Source organism: Peromyscus californicus, unplaced genomic scaffold (assembly GCF_007827085.1).
Source record: "Peromyscus californicus insignis strain IS unplaced genomic scaffold, ASM782708v3 Scaffold_14__1_contigs__length_90479793_seg_2, whole genome shotgun sequence".
In the NCBI taxonomy this organism is placed as follows: Eukaryota; Metazoa; Chordata; class Mammalia; order Rodentia; family Cricetidae; genus Peromyscus; species Peromyscus californicus.
In genome coordinates, this window is record NW_026294436.1 from 67,668,797 (window position 1) to 67,689,907 (window position 21,111).

Sequence of the window (21,111 nt, forward strand, 5' to 3'; positions counted from 1 at the left end):
ATTGCCACGAAAGCACGAGGGCCTGAGTTTAATCCCCTGCGCCCACATTTTAAAAAGCAGGGCACAGAGGCACATGCCTGCAGTCTTTGCACTGGGGAGGCCTAGACAGGAAGATCCCTGGAGCTTTCCAGCCTGTCCCTCTAGCAAAATCGGTGAGCTCTGGGTCCAGTGAGACAGCCTGTCTCAGAAAGTGAGGTGGACAGAGATAGAAGAAAACATCTGTGTCTGCTGTGGGATGGTCTGTATGTCAAGTGTGTTGCTGACTAGTCAATAAATAAAACACTGATTGGCCATTGGCTAGGCAGGAAGTGTAGGCAGGACAAAGAGGAGAATAAAGCTGGGAAGTGGAAGGCTGAGTCAGAGAGACACTGTCAGCTGCCACGATGACAAATAGCATGTGAAGATGCCGGTAAGCCACAAGCCACGTGGCAAGGTATAGATTTATAGAAAAGGATTAATTTAAGCTGTTAGAACAGTTAGCAAGAAGCCTGCCACGGCCATACAGTTTGTAACCAATATAAGTCTCTGTGTTTACTTGGTCGAGTCTGAGTGTCTGTGAGACAGGCAGGTGAGAGAGATTTGTCCTGACTGTGGGCCAGGCAGGAAAACTCTAGCTACATGTGTCAACCTCTGGGTCCCATATGTATGTATGTGTGTATGCATGCTCATCTGTACACACATGTATACACACACACACACACACACACACAAGCTCACTGTCCTCACCATCCTTTACCTCAATCCTTCAGGCAGCACAAGTGAAGGATTCACATGTGACACACACAGTCAAAGATGAAGGGCACACTATTAAGGATAAGGAAAATTCTGGGAAGAGGCTGGCCTTCTTGAAGCTCAAAACCAAAGCATGTGGACAGATTGGCCCATGGCGGGGATGATTCATTATGGCACCTCAGGGTGGACACAGTGATCTTTTTGGAGCAAAATTTGCTAAGTAGGAAAGTGAGAGAGGCTTGACTGACCCAAGCAGAGGGACCATGGCAAACGGAACCCAGTTTCCAAGACTGCTTGCTTCTCTGGGTCACTGGCTTCTTGTTCTACTCCTGTTCTACCCCTGCTCAACTGACTGCCAGAAACAGTGATGTCTGTTTATTGTTCTGCAGTTTCTGAAAGTTGAAAGTCCAGGCTGACACCTGGAGTAGCTGTGTCATCTGCTCCAGGATCCATCAGGCTGACTGGGGTGTATTCTTTTTGGGGGTTGGGGCTCCTAGCAGAATTCAATTCTGTGTCATTCCAGAACTGTTTCCTGGCTGACTAGTGACCAGGGAGCACTGTCACCTGACTCCATCCATAGGCAGCTGGTAAACATGGCTGTCTGCTTCTTCAAGTCCCTCAGACAAATTTCTAAGCAGTCTGCCCAGGTGGAGGTTTACACAGCAGTTCCTAAGTAGGTAAGGGAGCAGTTACCTAATCCATGATGGTAATCCTAATCCATAATACACAGGATTATCTAGATTAAGGTTAGCATCTAGGAATGTCTGTGAGGGATTGTCTTGACTGTGTTCATCGATATAAGAAGAGCCATCTCATTGGTGGGTGGGGCCATTCCCTGGGCATGGGTCCCAGAGTGTACAAGATGGAAAAGGTAAGTTAAGCACAATGCATGCGTTCATTGCTCCCTTCTGACCGCAGACATAATGGGATCAGTGTTTTCAAGCTCTAAGTGTCTTCCTTCCCCCTCACGCCAGGCTGTAACCTGGAATTGTGGTGTGAACTCCAAGCCACTCCCAGGTTCACAGCCCTCTGATCTGGACCTGCCAAAATCCACTTCATCCACTCTGGTCCTTCTCCCACACACACCCACTCACTGAACCAGCAGGTCTCCAAACAAGCCACATTCCTTTATTCTTTCTCTCTCTAGAACATTCTCTACTGGCCTATCCAACTAATGAAACTGGCCCATCTGTTACCTGAAACCACTACATCAACTGGTCCCAGATAGAGGGTCTTCCAGGCAGTGCTAGAACCAGATGCTATTAAAACATTTATCAAATCACCTTCTAACCATTTGTTTCCATGTTGAACACACTATGGGAACACAAACTCCTTGATGCTGAAAGGCACACCTAACTCAGATTGGTACCCCTGGCAAGAAACACAAGTAGGGAAACTGAATACATGGTTGTTGGAAAGATGGTCAGTTTTAGAAAGTACCCAGTGCATCTTGGGGTTCGTACTTGAATCTTGTTTGAATTACAACCTTTTAAATAGAAATAACAATAGACACTGGTGCCTACATCACAGGCTGAGTCTTAATATTAAAATGAAGATGGCTAATAGTGCTCATTCATTCACCAACAAATATTTATTGGGAAACACTTATCAGGTACTAGACTTGAAGTGAGAAAATCAGGCATGGCTCCTCTCCTCACGCGGCTTCCAGGCTGTCAGTTTGAAAGTCTGTCTGTCACTTTGACATAGAACGTATCAATACAGAATTACAGACTGAAGCAAGAGTTGCGGAGGGAAAAGAGGGAGTAGATAACAAGATCTAGATAACAAGATGATGAGTCTAATATAGATGGAGAGCTTCTCATCTCATGATGGTGTGTGTCTTAATCAACTCATTGTAAATGGAAAATGTCATAAAAGGAGAATGTATTTGTTCAGGACAGCCCACCTACTGAGCATCAAAGCTTCAGAAGCAATATACTTCAGGGTTTGGTTGTTTGCTCTTGTGATCACGTGGCCAAGCAGCAGTGTGGCCTGCTGGCTGCACAGCAGCAAGAATAAGCAGCTGGAGAGGTGGCTCAGCAGTTAAGAACACTTGCTGCTCTTGCAGAGGACCCGGGTTCAGTTCCCAGTATTCACATCTAGCTATTCATAACCTCTTATAACTGCCACTCCAGGGAACCTGAAACCCCTTTGTGGCTACCACAGTCATGCACACACACACACACACACACACACACACACACACACACACACACACATCTATATATCTACATATAGATATATAGATATAGATTCACAAGCAGAACCACCATAAATTGGAGACTCTCTGTAGAAGTGTTAGGACCATTCTCTTTGAAGATGTGATGCTAGCAGGGATAGGGGTCTAATAAGCCAGGCAAAATCATGAAGAAAGAACATTCTAGCTAGTGCCTTTCATTCTGACAATGAGTCTCTGGTGCCCAGTAACCAGAATGATTATCCAAAATCAGGGGCCAAGCAGGGTGGGGCCTTAGGAGGTCCCTCGCGGTACTCCTAGCATTCCTATGATAAAGCCCCCCATGATCCCGCAAAGGAATTACATGGTGCCGTCTGTGTACCTAACACTCCCTAGCCTTGTCCTCAGTCCCACTAACATTACAGGGATCGGCTGCTCCCTCCAGCAAGGCTCATTAGGTCAGATGCTGGTACTGAGGCCACTAGCTCCTCCTAGGGCTTACAAAGCTCCCCGCTCCACGCTGCAGAACAGGTGGACAGGGAGGCAGTTCCATCCCTCTGCACTCAGCCTTTCGAGAGCTACTTGAGGCAATTTGTCACCTGGGCTTCAAGCTGCCAGCCAAGGAGGGGAGCGGAGACGACTTTATAATGAGATCTTGCGTGGTAATTAAGTGCCGGGCTTTGTTCTAACCTCTCTCTCCTGCCCTGCTTGATCATATCGCCTAGCTGTCAGGCAGGGAGCGGGGACTGTGAGTCACCCTGGGATTTCATCCCAGCTACAGGAGGCAGCTGTCTTCTCTGTCCACCCTCCATGCAACCCTGTCTTACCCCGAACTGTGCCACATCTGTCCTTGAACTGGGTTTCACTCCCCCCACCCCCGAAAGCTACTTCATCTCCTTCTTATAAAAACAACTCTTTTTAACACTCCAGTGGCAGCAGGCTCTGGGAGCCTTCCCTTCCTTCAGCATGTCCCTTTTCAGAAAGCAGACACCCCACCCTACACACACACACCCCAGGAGCAGGAGAGTGGGAAGGAAAAGAGGAAGTTAAGACAGAAGGATGCTGGGCTCACAGGACAGAAAGTGTCTGTGCCCTCTTGCACTCTCTGAAAGAAATCACAACTTCCTTCCTCAGCCTTCAGCCACACACAGGCAGGAGCATCTGCTGACCCCAATCTGACCTTAGGATATTCAGTATTAGGCTGGGGAGACAGCTCAGGTGGAAAATCACTTGTGCAAGTATGAGGACCAGATTCAATTCCTAGCACCCACGTGAAAAAGCCAGACACCGGGCCCTTGCTTGTAATCCCAGCACAGCAGAGGTAGAGACCAGCAGATCCCTGGGGCTTGCTGGTTAACCAGCCCACCCTACTTTGGCCAGTTCCAAGCCAGTGAGAGATCCCGGCTCAGTAAACAAGATGGACAGCTCCTAATGAATAATATCAGAGAGCATTCTCTGGCATTTAAACATATATATACACGTATCTACACACACACACACACACACACACACACACACACACACACACACACTCACGCACACACACACACACACCTTCAATAGTTAGGACAGAGGGTGTAGCTCAGTATTAAGAGGGCAAGATGCCAGCCAGTGTCACCCCCAGCACATCTTCAGGATTTGGACTGAATTTGGTACAGGTCAAAGACCACAGGCAAGAATGGAAATAATTGTATGGGTTCGGGTCCTGCTAGCTGGGCCTCTGTAGAGCACTTCTGGATGGGCCTAGGCTCACTTCCCTGGGTCAATGCTGGCTTAGATTATTTCGATGGATGTTTAGGGGTATCTCCAGAAGTCACGGCAGGCCCTCTGCCTCCTGTCCTGGGCTCTATGACAGCCCGCCCCAATTCTGCTTTCTCTCCTGCCTCAGTCACAAGATCATTGCAGCAGGGATAAAAGTCTTCCCCCTGGGAGGGAGCAAAGAGAGCACCTAGACTGAGGTAATTTGGCCAGGACTCCTGGGGAGGAGGCGTGGACCACAAAGTGGGCGTGGTCAGATTTGTGGGCGGAGCCCCTAGCGGCGGGCTGGGCCATCCCGAGCCCTTCGTGCGGAGGCAGCTTTGGTGCCTGGAGGGAGTGAGGTCGGCCCTGGAGCTCGCGGTGTGGGGGATCCCGCTTGGAAGGTGGACGCCTTGTAGTTGCAGCGGGTCCTGCAACGGGTTCCCTGAGACCGGCAGGGCCGGGACGCGGCTGGACGCGGCTGGACACGGTTGGTGCCACCGCCCCTCTTCCCTCCTCCTGGGTTGGTCCTGGGCCCTTTTAACTCTCCTTCCCACCTGACATCCAGCCCCTAGAAGGCGCACTATTCAGTGCCATGGAAACTGGGGTCCCCTGGTGGTGGATGGAGAGCAGAGCGGGAGAGCTAGCAGAGCGTGCATACCCTGTGCCCAGCAGGGCAACTCGAGGATTGACAGGTCGCTTGCATGCTGGTCTTAGGACTTAGGATTCCCTAGTGTGTCACTCACCTTTGGCCCCACCCTCTAAAAGAGGCAAGTGGCTATCCCACTGCCTTCCTTGGAAAGGGGAGTCAGTCACCATCTATTGAGCTATGGATGCCTTAAAAAGTCACTGGCACTGAAAGCTTTGAACACCCTACCCGGCAGGGAGAGGTAGGCCAACCCAGTCGACTCCGTGGAGAATATTGTTGGCCCTGAGGCTGTGAAGAAAACGGCCCTGCCTTTGGCGATTACAGCCGTGGCTCCGTTCTGTAAAACCACAGCTATAGTGATGGTCCCTGGGGAGTGATGGTGGCTTGGGGACCACCTTGTTGCTGGTTGTCTTGGGAGAGAAGATGTGTTCCCCAGGAAGGCTCCTGAGGTCTTGTGTGGTGACAGCTTCCTCCCAGCTGTGGGTTAGCCCCAGAGTTAGCTAGTGTTTGGAACACATCACTGCAACGCTGTGCACCATGGGCAAGCAGTTGGACCGCAGGGCCATTTACACTGTTGCTGAGGGATGACCCTGTCAGTCGAGTGTGCAGCCATGCCTTCCTCCTGCCCAGTGCCTGGAAGAGGGTGTGGGATGCTTACCTGCCATGGTCACATGAGGCAGCAGGGCTCTGCCACACACATGTGACTTGGTCTCTTTACTCTGTCTTTCCTCAAAGGACACAACTCTGAGTAGTTTGCCCAGGATCTGTACCTAGCTCTTGACTGCATTCACCTTATTCCTAGGGACGGAAATCAATAGTGAGGAACTCCCAGCACGCCATGTAGAGTCAGGAGGGAATCCTGGGAAGAGAGCCCTGGGTTCTGTTCTGCAAAGTGCTTCCTCTTTCACACTGTGTGGGGTTCTGGGGGTATCCCAGAGTAGGGGCCTAGGGCAAACTCAATTATAGAGTGGCACAAAAAACAGTCCCTATTATAAAAATCAGAATGACCCAGCTCATACACATGGGCTTGATGGTCATACTGGAAGACACTGCCATCCTCATCAGTGGCCCAGGACCACTCCCTCCAGCCCTTGTTGTTCTGAGCAAAGCAAGAAGAGCTTTCTGATTCCACTGTGTGACTGCAAAGCTAATCTTGTCAGGTTTTAGTGTTGTCTGAGGAGGGACGACCTCTCCTGGGGCTGCTGTCTCCACCACACAGGTTTCTTTGGTAGTCTCCTGCATCCTCAGTTTTAGCTCTGCTGGGGAGTAGAATCAGAATCGTTCTGTTTGTCCGTGCATGCTGTCAGTCCCACATAGCAAAAAATCCCTGAAGTAGCCAGTTCCTCAGCCCAGGTGTGTTTCTTTCATTCTTCGTTTTGTGGAGAAGAATTCAGAGGGTAGATCCACACCTTCAGTCCGATCTTTCCAGCCCCAGTTTTGTAGTCTTCGGATGGGTGAACCATAGCTGTGATGTGCTCAGCTCTGTGGGACAAGGTTGGGGCATGGCCCCCCCAATTCTGAGTTGTCCAGGTGTCAGTGGGAAGATAAAACCTACAACAGTGAGCCAATATAGTGGCATCTGCTAACTCCAAGAAACAGGGTGTAGGGGCTGGAGGAGGCCGAGAACACTTGGAAGACCTAGATGTTAAGAAGCTTAACTTAGAAACCAGGCAAGGTCCAGGCCAGGCCAGAGGATAGCCTGGATGGGGACAAGCAGAGGCTCCTGCAGTCCACATGCTCACCTCCCTCTGCAGCCCCAGCTCCTGCTGCATGTTCTCTCCCCCCACTCCACACACCAGCCCTGCCACATTGGCTTCCTTCATGGTTCTGACCGTGCCTTCTCTTTCCTTCCTCTCCTCAGAGCATCTTCTACTTTTTCTTTTAGAGACTGGGTGAAGCCCAGACTATCCTGGAACTCTGTGTGTTCTGGGGGCTGGCCTTAAAGTTCTCATCTTACTACCCCAGTCTCCCACGTGCCAGGATTATAGGCAGGTGAGAGTGTGTGTACCCAGGTGCAGGTGTTCGTGGAGGCCAGAACAGGCCATGGGATCCCCTGGAGCTTACAGGTGGTTGTGAGCTGTCAGAGTGAATGTTGGGAGGTAAACGTGGGGTGTCTGCAAGGGCAGTAAGTGCTCTTAACTGCTGAACCATCTCTCCAGCCCTTAACTTTACCTTATAATGGTCAGATACTTTGCTCTTCACACAAATTAATAACATGGGTAACTGTGATAAATGCATAAGTAGCATTTATGTGGAGCAAGGCACTGTTCTAAGGACTGAGCTGGGATTCAGACTCATCAGGCCTTTCTTGAGATCTATTCACTTAAAACCTCTCTGTTACACCCAGGACAAGTGAGCTGGCCCTTTGTCTGGTTCATGTTCACATTCCTGATGCCACCGCAAGAACCATTACCCAGTGTCACCAGACCAGTTCTCTATCTGGACTCAGTTTCAATGTGCCTTAGAGCACTCTCATAGTCAATAAGTAATTTAACAGGCAATGAACAGAATGCAGTGTGTGAGATACTGTAAGAGACCCAGAAATCTGAGCTGTTTGTGCCATCCCATTTGCCCTTCATATTCACCCCTCTTTAGAGGAAGGGAAACCCTAAAAGGATTTGAACTCTGCACAAATGTAACAGAGGCCGTACCAAAAGCCACCCCTGACCCTGAGCTCAGGACCACAGGTTGCTTGGAGATGTGACTCCATCTCCCCATCGCCATCTCCATAATGACGAAGCAGTGAATGTGAATCCCTAACATGGACATGCTCAGATGTGCAAGATTGCCACAATGCTCCTTTAATTTCTAGAAGTCAACTTCCTGTGTGCTTGAACTCTGGATCTCACTGGGCTGGGAGTCACAGTGAATGTAACCCCGGGATTGTCACAATTTCCGATTTTATGCACCACCAAGTCCTCAGGGACAGGGGTAGTGAGTGTGTACTGCCCAGTCCTCTGGTCACTCCGGTTAACACTAAGGGAGGTTTTAGTCCCCATCTCCCGGCAGCCCCTTCTGTTCTAATGGCTCTGGCACTGGGCTTCACAACACAAAGCTAATTCCCCAGGGCCTGAACCAAGTCCTGTCCTCCTGGGCCCCCTAGACCATGTTTCCTCTTCTGTTCCTACTGCCAAGCTGCCCTCTCCCTGGATTTCTCAGCAAAGAGTCTATGTCTGCACCCCAAAGACCCTGCTTGGGAACCCACAAGCTACATCGGGGTGTACTTCTGTCACATTTGCTAGAGGGTAATGACCAGAGAAACCGTGAGAGGTGGAGGTGGGGGAGGGAAGGTGGAAACACAAGGAAGGGAAAACATGTGTTCTCATCCCAAACGTCATCAGTCTCCACTCTGAGAGTAAGTTTTGCTTAAAGCCAGGATATATGTGGAATCATTTTCATCAGTAGGTCAAAGACCTTCCTCTTCCTCTGCCTTCAAGGTCCCCTGTGACAGGCTTGCAGCTTTGCTTACATGGAGGTGAATGTTCTGCTCTGGGGAGGATTGGCTGTGGTCTGACTGCTGTCAGACTTCCTTGGGTAGTTTTAGAGTCCACAAAAATGGGGACATGCTTCTAGTTCATGGTCACCACTATGCAGACGCATCACTCACCCACCCAGTTTGGAACAACAGAGACCCTTCAAGGGTTCGAACACATGCACCTTAACGCCACTGTCATCCCTGGGATGTTGTGACCTGAAATGTGGGAACTGGGGACAAGGAGACCAAGACTTGTCCAGAATCCCCAGTTGGTAGCTGAAGGAGGATTCAAACTCAGATGTGGCGTCTCTGGACCCAGCGCTTCTGCTGTGGTCTCCTATATCATGGAGGTAACTGTCACCAGCAGACAAGAGTCTGGTCACACTGACTCCCTGCTCCAGCCTTGAATGGAGTACAAACACCTCTGGTGTCCTGCCTTGGCAGACTCCATGTGCATAAACCTGCTGGGGAACACGTGCTTCTCATCAGGGCACTTCACCCAGCCCTTGCCCGTCTCGGTCCGGTGAAGTCCTCTTTCCTCCTCTGCACCTGGATTCTTAGGCCCATCCTCCCCTTACTTTGGGGCTCAGCTTGGCCTAAGAAGCTTTCTCTTCAAATACTGACTTTAGATCCTCCCCAGGACTATTCTCAAATGTTTTACTATCTCACCTTCAAATCCCCATTCTCTGCATCTCTGTCCTGGGCTTGATAAAGTTTCTATTCCCTGTCCGCACACACGCACCCAATCCCAGCGGCTTCCGATTTACATCACTCTGCAAAGGACTTCTGTTGCTCTAAGCAAATTGTCTGTGTCATTACCGTCTGCCTTGGACCTCCCAGCTGTCCCTGCCCCAGCTCCCGGACCTGGCACTTGCCCGGCTTTCCTGGCAGTTTACTTTGTCCAGTGACACTCAAGGTTTAGCTGAGCTGCATCTGGAGAGGCTGTCAGAGCCTGTGGTGGTAATTTTCTAATTCAGAGCGCCAGCGTAGCCTAAACCTGGCGACAGACAGATCGGAATGTCCGACTGCTGCGTGAGCTCCCTTCACCCAAGGGTTTTAAGTGTGTCATGCCAGGTGCTAGTTTTGCATAATCACTCAGTTGAAATTATTTCGTTGTGATCAGCTGTTATAAAAGTGTGCTAATGAGTCTATAATAAGCAGGCCGAAAGAGCCATTCCAAGCCTAGACCATTGGGATACTAGTACTGGTTTTACAGAGTATCATTTTGTTTGTTTGCTTGTTGTTTGGGAGTGCTGGGGACCATTGCCTAAAGATATCAAAGCAAACAGGAGTCATTGTTATGTAATTTCCCATGAATGGTAAAAGACATACCAGCCCACTCCAGGAAATGTCCCTTTTCTTTGCATTACTCTTCAGCGGTTTCTAAGGGTGTGCCTTTCTGCTGAGGGGTGGGTACAAGAATGATACTGTCTATTTGAACAAGCCACTGTTGGAGGATTGTACACAGGTCGCTGGTTCTCTGGTTTGCCCCCCACCCCACCCCATGTTGCTGGAGGAAGCGGTAACGATTATCCTTGCTGTTTTATAGATCATTAAATTGATAGTCAAAGAACTTCAGCGCTTGCCCAAGCTCACGCACCTGTTAAATTGTGGAGCTACAATCAAATTTAGCCGCGAGTTTGGTTGGCGTCTTAATTTGGAAAATGCCCCGCATTAGGCAGGGAGTTGGCGCTTCCCAGCAGAGCCCAGCTCTGGTTTTCCACGCTGAGGGCGAGGTGGACTCCTCCCCTGATCTCCGCCCAGTGTGTGCCCCCTGCTGGTGTCCTGAGAAATTAACCCCAAACTCTGTTGCGTCCTACGCTCAGATTAAACCATGGGGCTCTTCCAGCTCTTTCTCATGAGAAATCTCCAGCGAGAGGTGAGAGAATTTGGGGTGAATTCATTAATACAGCTCAAAACCAGTCATATAGAGTTTTGGCCATAAGGCATTCACAGGAGAATGGATTAGTGCCAGATAACCACGAGGCTAAAAGCAGGGCTCCCAAGTCCTGTCTATTAGGATGTGCTCAGTGGGCCAGCCCCGTCAGAATCACCTGGGAGCACGTTAGAACCGCAGGCTCTTTAGCTGTGAAGATAGCTCAACGGGGAAAGCCCAAGTGTTAGGACCTGAGTTCAAATCCCCAGTGCCCACATCGAAACCAGCAACTGTAACACATAATCAGCAATCCCATTGCTTCTGCAAGGAGATGGAAGAGACAAGAGAGTCCCAGAAGCTTGGGGGCCAGCTATTCTGGGGTACAGAGTGGCAAACAGCAAAAACATCCTGCCTCCAATAAGGTAGTAGAGGAATGATACCTGAAGTGGTCCTCTGGCCCCAAGCACAGTGCCAATCTCTCTCTCCCTCTCTCGCTCTCTGTCTCTCTGTCTCTCTGTCTCTCTCTCTCTCTCTCTCTCTCTCACACACACACACACACACACACACACACACACACACACACACACACACACTTTCTCTTAATTAACAAAAGCACACGCTCTCGGGTTTCCCCAGACCAAAAGGATCAGCATCTCCGCCTCCAGGAGACCCCTGTGCACAGCATCCTTTGAGGCTCTGTATGTTTGGTAGAATTTTCCAGTTTGATTTTGTTTAAAGATCACAATGACAACCTAACAACTGGATTTGCAACTGGATTCAAATCCCAGCTCCACATTGTACTCTGGGTGAGACAATAGTTAAGGGCGCGACCTCACTAGGCACCCGTTTAATGATCTAGAAAATGATTTGATGCTCAACTAGTCAGTTCTTCAACTCTTAGGACACTCCCATCCATATCTGAGACACAGTACTTACACACCAGCTCCTAACCCTGCCATCATTCACCTAGCTCTGCTGCTTGGAGATGCCAAACCCTCATGGTGGCCTTACTTCACTCCTCCCATCCCCAGCACCTCCCTCCCCCACCCCATCCTACTCTCCCCCACCCCCCAGAAACCCACAAGACCCCTGAGTCAGCAAGTTCTTGGTAATTGTCTTGTCCTGGTACTGGGAGCTCAGAAACCAAATGATCACAGACAGGTCATGAAAAAGACTTCTGGGTCCCAGAGGGAAACATCCACACCACTGTAGTGATTGTCTCTTCCTCCCTGGTGGTGCAAAACAGAAAGGTGACTGAAGGACATAGAAGTCACCAGAGCCTGGGCCAGACATTTCTCAGTCTCTTCAGCCCTCATGTCTTACAGGTCTCAATTTCGAAAATTATTTAGAACGTTTCTCTTCCAGTGAAGATTACATTTAAGGGGACTGGGTGCTCATACCTCTAATCCCAGCACCTGAGAGGCAGGAAGACTTGGAGTTCAAGGCCAATCTGGGCTGCACAGTGAGACTTTGTCTCAGAAAGCTAAACATCAAGATGAGTAAGAACAAATATAAGGACAGTTATATGAATGAAATGCCATAATGAAACACATTGCTAAAGTATGCTAACTTTAAAATTTAATTAAAAAAAAAAGAAGCCCCAACACAAAAAGCCAAAGAAAGAAGTGAAATCACACATAGTAGAAACCTGCTTAAAGGAAAGTGATGCACAGTGCAGGAAAGTGTGTGTAATGTTTTCTGTTTATTCTCTCTTAGGAAAGCAGACGCTGTGTCTCCCGATTCATTAATTTTTTTTTATTTTTTATTTCTTTGCTACCATGGCTGTAATGAGATTCCTACGGTCTCAGGAGTTTTTGAACAACCCGCAATCCACTGCCCCTAGAATGAGAAGAACTTATTAGATGTCCCTGGTGTTAGGATGGGACACAGCGACTGTGGCTTCCAAACAGTAATGGGATGAATATTGCTGGGGTGCTGAGGTTGTGCTAGGAACGGTGGGGGATCGAGTATGAACAAAACCCAGTCCTTGCCTCATGACTTACAACCTAGCAGGAAAGGCGTAATGTAATAAAATGCTGCCATGGAGATGGAGCCAGAATGTCAAGGGAGGGAGGTGAACGTGCCTGGAGGGATGTCAGGACTGTTTTGAGATAGCCTTTGGAGGGAGGATGGGGTGGGATGAGCCAATGAGACATAGATATTCACTCGGAGCTTGGGGACCAGGCTAGGCAGAGACGCGAAGGCTGAGGGAAGGCCAAATTCTAAGAATGATGGTGAAGTCAGACTCAGGGCAGTGACAGTAGACAGTACAGAGATGATGGGGACAGTTGGCTGGGTCGAATTACCTCTATAAAATGACAGTTCAAGCCTAACATGTCCCCTCTAGGTAGCTCTTCTAGAAGGCTTGTAGTCTGAGGTGGGGACCCTGGAGCCACCCTGAAGAGTTCTGGTTTGTGGGCCTAAGGACTCATTGAGGACTTTTCTAGTCAATGCTGTCTTCCGGGAAGCTCCCTCCAGCAGCATGCATGTGTTAGAGACATGTGTGTAAGGATGTGTGTGTTAGGGTCACACACTGTTAGATTTTTGTCAGAGTGACAAAACACCTGAGCTAATCTGTAAGGGGGGAGGTTTTGAAGCTTTAATCCATAGTCACTTGGCCTGTTGGTCTGAGGCCTATGGCAGCGTAGTAGCCATGGAAGACACACATGGCTTATCTTATAACATCAAAAGCAGAAAGAAGGACAGGAGGGGCCGAGAGTCTCAATATCCTCTTCAAGGACACAGCTACAGTACCTTAACCTACCTCATTACACCCCTCCTAAAGGTTCTACCATCCCCCAAGAGCCCCAGAAGTGCTAAGACTTAACACATGGGCCTCTGGTGATATTTAAGATCCAAACCATAACTCAATGGGAGATAAGCAGGTTGGTCACTGGTCATCTAAGGCAGTGGGCCTTGAATTGAGGCGGGCAGTTGAGCTCCACAGTGAAACTGCTGAAGTTCCCAGCTGCTGATGCTGGCTTCTTGGGGAATCCATGATGACCTCACCCACTTTGAGGAGAGACCAAGGAGATAGCTGCTCTGAACAAGCTGAGGCCAGTCCCATCCAAGGGACCAAGAGAAGCACACAAATCTCTCATCCGCTGGGTAGCCATGCCTGCAGGGCCAGGAGGAGCGAGGCAGGCCCGAGAGAGAGCTGATTGCAAATGGGTACATCCATTCAGCAAACATTTACCGTAAGCCAGGGAGAACAAAGCACTAGATGGCGTGGAGAATGAAATTCTAATTTACAAAAAGGGTTGCAGGTGGCTTTTTAAGTACAGACCAGGGAGCCTGCTTGTGAGTGCATTTCTAGCAGAGGTCTAGTATTAGTTCTGCGGCTCTGAAAGAAGGTGGGGAATTTCTAGCCTTCCATGAGTTCTACCCTCCCACCCCCCAGAACCCCCGAGACTGGGAACTCAGCACTCCTCATGCCGTCCCTCCCCCCTGCAGCCCCCTCAACCCCTGCACACGGAACAAAGATTACAGATAAGTGGGAAAGTTCTTGCTGGGCTAGACATACCAGACGTGCTTTGTATTGAGGAATCATAAACATTTAGAGAGGCAAAGGCAAACAGACCCTAATGAGAACGGCGAACATCAGTAAATAAATCACTCTCCTGAGCTCACAGCATCCCTAGAAAACTAATGTGCTGATCTCGGAGTCCTGTTTGCAGAACAGTTGTCAAGTGTTGGGCATTCACCTGCTGGGCCAATCCCAAAGGATCTGGAGTGGGTGGGGCTGAGGAGTATGAGAGCTGTGCCATTCCCAGCTCTCAGGAACAGGCAGTCTGCTCCCAGCTGTGGGGATGGTACCTCTTGCAATCACGATGGAATGAGTGAGCCATCCTCTACCCGTATCAGCCTCAGTCTGAAGAGTTGGGTCCCCTCATAGCAGCACAGAGGGGGGCTACCTCTTGGCTATGCTGAGCTCTCCTGTGCCGAGCCCCCCCCCCCACCTTCTGCCCTCCCCAACACACACAAGTTCAGACCAGAAGAGGGCAGCAGCAGACCCAGGGCTGGAGCCTGGCCTTCCTATTTCTCTTAGGAGCGGGAACAAGGAAAAGCTGGCTGCTGTGCGAAGTGACTCCTGAACTGGGGGAGAAATAAGGCACATGGAGACAATGTGCTGAGGGCACACCTGAGTAGCACACCCTTGTATGGATGCCAGGATGCGTGGTGTGTGAACGTACAGAGGACAGGCAGCTGGTCTGGAAGAGCTGGAAAGCCTGAGGGCTGGAGGTGCTGAGGGATGGTTTGTAGAGATGGTTCATGGGGGTGGAAGAAGGAAAGTGCCAGTAGACAGGCCACAGAGAATGGAGAGAAGGAACCAGAGACAACAAGCCTCAAGGACCCACCTCCAGTGACTCACTCCCTCCAACTAGGGCTCACCTCCCAAAGCTTCTTTCTAGAGCTCCCCAAAACAGCGCCACTAGCTGGAGGGGGCAGCTATCCAAATAAGAGCCCAAGGAAGACTCTTCAGATTCAAGTTATGACTCCAACAAATGGGCAACCCTTGGAACAGTCCAAAGCATTTCTGGGTCCACAGTTTCTCCAGCATTCTGTCTATAAGCCTGCATCCCGTACTCACACTGGGAATTAGTCCACAGGTTATTATTATGTGAACTTTGGAGAAAGTCTCTGAGGCACCTATTTGCAAATGATTTTTGGTTTTCTTTTAATTTTTTAAGCTTATTTGTTTATTTATTTATTATGTATATAGTGTTCTGCCTACATGTATGCCTGCAAGCCAGAAGAGGGCACCAGATCTCAAAGACGGTTGTAAGTCACCATGTGGTTGCTGGAAATTGAACTCAGGACCTCTGGAAGAGCAGTCAGTGCTTTTAACCTCTAAGCCATCTCTCCAGCCCAAATTTTGGTTTTCTTGTATAGGAGTCTTCCGTGTTTGGTGCTCCAGTGGCACCCCAGATTTGGACCTGGTACTTACCAGAGGAAACATTCTTTCTACAACGTATCTTGTGGACATAGCTAGCCTGGAACTCAGCTCAGACCCTGGGGCCTTGCCAACGATCCATTACTGGTGTGATTTTCTAAGGATCATGTATTCAATTAAAACAAGGGCTTCCCTGGCTCAGCCTGAGGCATTCACTAACTAACAGTGGTGTCAGGGGAGCAGTGGCACCCCCAAAATAAAAGCTTATGGGTTTGCTGCCGATACCAGAGCCCATAACTCAGATTGCTTCGGCAGGCAATTAAGAAAGGAACCTGCTCTCTTAATGGCTGGGATTAACTCCAAATGAAGGCAGCTGAAATGAAGGGACGCTGACCTTCTCTCTCTGGCCTGATTATCTTAATTAACACTGCATGGCAGGAGTTTGGAGGCCAGCATTGATTGTTTTATTCCCGTTTGTCCCCCTCAGAGCCCTAGACACAAGTTAACTCGGCCATAATAATCAAACCCAATCAAAACCCAATACTCAACTGTCTTCCAGCCTTCTCACCAGAGCTTCTTCCTACAAGGGAAATGCGGGGTGTGTGATTTAGAGGGGATCCTTTAGACCCACATTTCTCAAAGCATGGCCTGAGAACTGCTTGCATCAAAGGAGCCTGGGATACAGTTTTAAAATGCTACTTTCAACAGCCTCCAGGCCTGTGGGATCTACTGGAGTGCCAGTAGTGGGTTTTAGCTTGTTAAATTGATGGGGTTTTTTTGTTTTGTTTTGTTTTTTTGAGGTAGAGCCTTACATTGCTTGGGCTGGCCTCGAACTTGCTATGTAGCCAAGGATGAACTTGAGCCCCACATCCTCCTCCTTCTCACTTCCAACTACTGGGATTACAGCCGGAGGAGCAGGTGTTCAAACTGTCAGAGCCCCGAGTCACCTACGGAGAGCTAACAATTCCAGGTGCCCATGCCTCACTCTACCAGGGATGACCAACCTTTTAACATTGCAACATAGCATCAAGAACCTTGCGATCAAGTTACAAAAAAAAAAAAAATTGAGCAAAACTCTCATACTTTTAAAGTATAAGTTTACAATTCTGTGTTGGGCAGCATTCCTGACCATCTTTGGCTGCCTGGGACCTGTGGGCTGCATGCTGGAGATGCCTGCTAGATCAACTAAAACCAGCCTTTCTCTGCTGGGACCCAGGCTCAGACCCCAGGTAATTTCAAGGTGTTGGCAAATTCAACAACTATTGATTTATGGCAATGACTTTTGGGCCTGAGTGTATATAAAATTTTCACACCTGTTAAGAATACAGATTTCTGAGGATACCCCCCCCCCCATCTGTAAGTGTCTCATTGAAGAGGCCTAGGGAAACCCAGACCTCACAGATCTCAAGACTCTATCATGATTCTAGTAGGTAACCAGGTTGAGGACTATTCATCTTGGTCAGTCTCTAAGAGAAATGTAAGGACACTGAGGCTGGAGAGAGGACCCTGGCCCTCCCCTACCCCCGAAGCTGGGTCTGCATGGGTGTTCCCAAGTCCATCCTACTGTTCAGTGCAGGAATCCCCCTTTCGTAACTGAACTGGCGCTGTCTGTTCAGTTATAATGCTTGTTTCAAAATGTGCACTAGTTCCTAAGAAAACTGACGTTAGGCAATGATACTGATACATTTAGGAAGATTATTGGTGTATTAGAGAACTTGACTGGGGATATGGTTCAGTGGAAAACTCTTGCCTAACATGCCCAAGGCCATGGATTCGATCAACAGCAGCAAAACAAAACAAAAAGCCCTGGTATGAGAAATGAGGAGTTCATTTTTTCTTGTGTGCAATTTCTTAAATCCAAAGACAGAAAAGTGCACCAAGCTGAACTGAGCCACCTACAAGTACACAAAATGCACCCTGGTGACTGTCAGCTGCCTCAGCTCTCCATGTGTTTTGAGCCTCAGGCATCTACAGTTGGCGTTACAACCTTCCCCCTGGTACCAGACAGCCCCACCTCTTCCCACCATTTCATAATAATTCGGTGACTGAAGCCCTCCTGGTGTCCACTTCCACCAGCAAACCTCAGGTCTTTTCCAAAGTCAAGCACCATGTCTACCGAAGTATTAATGGGTCTCTCATTTATTTAACTAAGCTCACCACATACCATTTTTGTTTCATTCCTGTCCTTTGTCTTCTTTGTGCTCATGGTGACAAAGAAGACTTTTCCTATAAATCCTGGAAGCAGAGTGTATGATTTTTGCAGTGGTTTTTGTTTTTGTTTGAGATAAGGTTTAACTATGGAATCTAGCTTTGAACTCCCGATTCTCTGCCTCCTTCTCTCAGGTTCTGGGATTGCAGGCACGCACCACCACACCTAGCTGGAGGGCAATGACTTGTCTTGAGTGAGTGTTCATGGTAGGTGGAGGACCGAACCCAGGACCTTACGCATGCTCTAAATCTATGAACAGGGAAGGTGTATGTCACCAGAGACTCCTAACTACGGAAGTTACTGTCTGTGTTTCTTTTTATCATCTGGATAATGAGTCATGGATATATTGTCCCTTAAGTTTAGTCCACTCTTCTTCCTTTCCTCCCTCTACTCTGGGCAATCACTAGAGGGCAGACTCCTCTGATGGGGGTGGAAGGGATTTCCTGAAGGTTAGGGCCGAACTCCTGGACCTAGAGAGAAGTAAGTGGTCATGGCTCTCATGATTCCCTTGGGCTCTCCTCCCACGTGCAGGACCTCAAGCCCCTCTGACCTCAGCCACTTAGGGGTGTGGCTTCAGTCACTTGCCCATCTCTGTTGCTTTCCCTCATGCCCACACTACTCAGTTCTCACTGCCCCCCTCCCCCTGCTGTGTGGATTCCCTCCTAGACGCTCATCATTCAGAAGTTGGAGTCTGGAAGAGCTTGGCAGTCTGGTGCTCATCTTTAGTTCGGTTCGCCTTGTTGGGGTTGGATGTCGTTACTTCCACACATTCAAGCTTCTGGCTTCCATCACAGAACCAACACTTGCTGGTTTCCCTCCCACGCTCTCAGCATGAGCCTCTTCCATCACTTCATCTGATGCTTAGCTGGCTCCCCTGCTCACCTGTCCTGTCAGCCACTTTAACCAGAGATCTGCTTCAGAGGTAAAAATGGAATTATTCCATCCTTTTATATCTCTTAAAGATGTAGGTCTGCATGATATCTTTGTAATTAGAACTTGGGTCCAATGAGTTCTGTTTAAAATCTGCTTGCTCAGTTGGCTTCATCTTCCTTGCTTTAATTTTAGCTTCTCTTGTGGATTCGGAAATTGAAATATATCTTGAGATATATGTTATTTAGGCCTGTCACTCATTACCAGAAATTCAAGGTCATCTAGTTCAGCAGTTGTACCTGGGGACCAACACTGATCCCATCAAAAGTCAGAATTGAAATGAAGAAATTCAACTGTGCTTCTCTGAGCTGGCATCCTCACACTTGTGTCTCTGAGGGAATGTCTCCATCCCGTTACCTAAGATGAGAAATCAGCCCGATGTTTGGGTAAGATAACAGCTGCAAAGCCATCAGTGACTTGGGGACCACACTAGCTCTTTCCTGCACCTTCTTGTATATCAACACCATGTTTATCTTAGAGTCACTTAAAAATCCTTATTCTTGGAGTCAGAGTTTCCTGTTCTCTCTTCTTCTAGAACAGAGGCCAGCAGTCTGTGTTTAGACTGCACAGCCTAACACATTTACCATCTAGCCCCTTGCAGACAGTGTTTCCACCCCCAACCTGTGAACCATGGTGGTTGTTTGTGTGTGTACTGAAGGTCCTCTACATCACATGAAAACAGGCAGACTCTGGGAAGCTGATGTGCTCTGAGTCTGGGTACAGCATTAGGTTGGTGATGCCAGTGGAGGATAAGGTCACAAAACTGTCAACAGTTTCAAAGTACTCAAGACCTCAAAGCCTGTGAAGAAGTTATGCACAGTGTTGTGTGCCTGTAGTCTCAATGCTTGGGGACAGGATGCTGAACAGAGAGGAAGATCCTGAAAGCTTGTTGGCCAGCTGGGCAAGTCAGAACAGTGTGCTTCCAGTTCTGTGAGGGCCCTGTCCCACGGCAGTAAGGCAGAACATGACAGAAGAAGACACCCAACATCCTGCCCTGGCCTCTGCTAGCATGCACAAGGGTGTGCACATCCTTACACTCACTTGCATGCACTATACAGACAAACCACAAAAAACAAACCATATGAGGACTACTACAGTAGGTTGTCCACTGCTAGGCGGTCTGACTGTGTGCAGCAGAGCACCATGGCATCCTCAGGTGTGGGCAATGAGGCTATACTCTTGCATGCTTTGGAGGCCACACTAGATCCCACTTCCTACTGGAAGATGTGAAAAAAGGATGCGTAAAGTTTGATGTGGGAGCTTCCCACTGCTGCTTATTTTCCTACTCGGGTCCCAAGCCTGGCTTGCCCATTCTTTTCTCCACTGAAGCGCATCTTCAGAGTCTTCATTTTGGGTACCACTCAAAAGACTTATGTTTCACACTGGATTCCTTCATCTGCCTTTCGGGGTTCTACCAGCTTCTAGAATCATGGTCTTGGGGTTGCATGCCAGGAGAGCTGGAGCTTCGCTTGAGGTCCATTTCAGCAGCTGCCTCTTTTATCATCTCTCAAGCTGTCCATCTCTCTCCTTGTAGATTCCAGTCTGCTCTCTCTAGACTTGCTGTGTCAGCCAGGACTCATGTTTGGTGATGACTAGAGCTGTGGGGTAACTATTCTGGGTCTAAATGATGAGTACACACTTGAAGTTGGCAGCTGAGCAGGATGATGGCTAGTCGAGGCAGGGCAAACAGGAATCTGCAAGGAGAGAGATGAACGGCTCAAGGTATGATGCAAGAGGCCAGTGCCCCTTTAAAGGCACAACCTTGGTGACCTAACTTCCTCCCACTAAGCCCCACCCCCTAAAGGCTCCACTACCTCCAGTGGTGTCCTAGGATGACAATTAATCCTTTAACACCTGGGCCAGTCCCCACTTTCTAGAATACAAACCCTTTCAACAGAGGCTTTTGATAAGAGCCATTGATAACAAGTGAGATGTGTTCCAAAGATGGGGGATGTTTGGAAGGAGTCTGGTGGAAGATCCACCTTAGCTCCCCTCCTCATCTCTCTCCCTAAACCTGCCCCTTCAAAGCCCACCAAACACAGCTCTTCCCCCAGAGAGGCTCAGGATGACTCCCACAGGATATATATATATATATATATATATATATATATATATATATGCGGCATCCCAGAAAACAGACTCGTGGTTCTTCCCTTTCTTCTTCTCCCTGTCTGCTCTCTGTGGGACAGGAGAATTACCCAGGAGAGGTTTACCCATTAAACCTGGGCTTTCCGATTTGGTCTGATTCGCTTTGTTGTGACGGCAGAGAGGCCTTCAGGAGGCCTAAAACTTATCAGGGGAGCCATGCACATGGAAGATGTCTTAGTTACTGTTCCGTTGCCATGAAGAGACACCATGACCACAGCAACTCTTAGAAAGTATTTAACTGGGGCTTGCTTACAGTTCCAGAGGCTCAGTTCATTATCATCATGG

The 21,111-nt window shown here is 48.8% G+C and overlaps 1 protein-coding gene across 8 annotated transcripts in view; it reads left to right on the plus strand.

Annotated features, from left to right (window-relative positions):
• Positions 1–4,961: 4,961 nt before the first annotated feature.
• The window catches only part of Tlr5 (toll like receptor 5), a 40,536-nt gene continuing 24,386 nt past the window's right edge, over positions 4,962–21,111 (plus strand). For 7 of the 8 annotated variants that reach the window (XR_008218041.1, XR_008218042.1, XR_008218040.1 and 4 more), the window contains exon 1: positions 4,962–5,135. The gene's annotated coding sequence lies outside the window, so the exon portion shown is untranslated. Of the gene's footprint in view, positions 5,136–18,414; positions 18,671–21,111 lie in introns of all 8 variants that reach the window. The other variant, XM_052737871.1, reaches the window with a different exon arrangement.